The following is a 1,778-nucleotide window of genomic DNA, read 5'->3' on the forward strand; positions in this document are numbered from 1 at the left end:
TTCTGAAAAGCCTTGCCAAGAAAACTGCAGGGACTTGCTCAATCTCTGAGAATTGGACACAATTGAATGAAATAATTTATTTGCAGAATTCCTTTCTCATACTTGATGGGCACCCACATACTTGGGGTGCCCCTAAAGCAAGATATCTTCTAGCCTTCTTTCCTAACTTAAATCTTGCTTGTAGGAGCCAAGAATTTGGGAGTTCAGAAGCAGTATTTTGAACTGGATGGGTCAATGATCTTATTCTGAAGGGCCTTTCTTTCTTTTTCTTCTTTCCTTCTTTCTTCCTTTGCATACTTATTACAAGTTTGAAAACACAAAGAAAAATACAAAACAAAACCAAGCAACCACAAAGAATTTATTTTAAAAACCCACAAGTGAGAAATAAACATACAATGTATGAATCAATAAACTAGGGGGGGGGGGGAGACTTACAACCTAAACATCTGTAACAAGTGCTAAACCAACCATGAAAAAATGAGATGTACACAAAAATGAAACTCTGTGGTTGTCAAATACTGTGAAATACAGGCCAGCGGGAAACATGTGCATCTTTTATGGTGAGCAGCAACAATTACCTTCCTGAAGAGAAGAGTCAATGCCACTTCAAACCAATTTAATTGTGTGAACCCAGAAAATTTGGGGCAATTGAATTAATGATGGCCAGACAAATCCTGCCAAGAACTTAAGGCATTACTCACATTCGGAGTCCCTGCACAGTCTGTCTTGGCGACTGAGAAGATGAGGAAGGAAAGTTCAGTCTTAATAAAAAAACCCAGCTCCTGCTCTTGGAAGGGCAGCTGAACAAAACAATCTTGCATTGTTCGCTCAGCTTGGCTAAGCCATCCATCCTGTTCCCGGCAACGACATTTATGAGAAGCAGTGGACTACATCCCAGAAGAAGGGAATAAGAGCCAAGACCCCGCCCCTCCATACATCCCCATTCCAACCTGTTCTAAACTTTGGCGGTTCGAATCCCTAGTGCTCAGTAATGGGGTGAGTTCCCGTTACTTGCCCCTGCCAACTAGCAGTTTGAAACCATGTAGAAAAATAGGGACCACCTTTCATGGAAGGCAACAGCAATTTAGTCATGCGCACACATGACCACGGAGGACACCTTCAGACAGCGCTGGCTCTTTGGCTTTGAAAGGGAGATCAGCACCGTCCCCTAGAGTCGGGAACGACTAGCACATATGTGCGAGCGGAACCTTTACCTTTACGGGATAGGATCAAGTTTTCCCATATTCATTTCCTTTTAAAAAGCATATCCCTTTCCAAATATATGCATGCAGTCCTTGCAATCATTTGTTCAGTGATGTTCTAACTTATAGCCAAAGGGACGCGGTGACTCAGTGACTAAGATGCTGAACTTGTTGATCAGAAAGGTCAGCAGTTTGGCAGTTCAAATCCCTAGCGCCGCATAATGGTGTGACCTCCCATCACCGGAGTCCTTCGGGATTGGGCGGCCTATAAATAAAATTAAACTTACAAACTTACAAACTTACTTACTTGTCTCAGCTTCTGCCAACCTAGCAGTTCAAAAGCATGTAAAAATGCAAGTAGAAAAATAGGAACCACCTTTGGTGGGAATGTAACAGTGTTCTGTGTGCCTTTGGTGTTGAGTCATGCCGGCCACATGACCACAGAGACATTTTTGGACAGCGCTGGCTCTTCAGCTTTGAAACAGAGATGACCACCACCCCTTAGAGTCGGGAACGTCTAACACATATGTGCAAGTAGAACCTTTACCTTTACCTTATTAAGAAATAGAGCCGTGG

The sequence above is a fragment of the Thamnophis elegans genome, chromosome 14 (assembly GCF_009769535.1).
Source record: "Thamnophis elegans isolate rThaEle1 chromosome 14, rThaEle1.pri, whole genome shotgun sequence".
Lineage (NCBI taxonomy): Eukaryota > Metazoa > Chordata > Lepidosauria > Squamata > Colubridae > Thamnophis > Thamnophis elegans.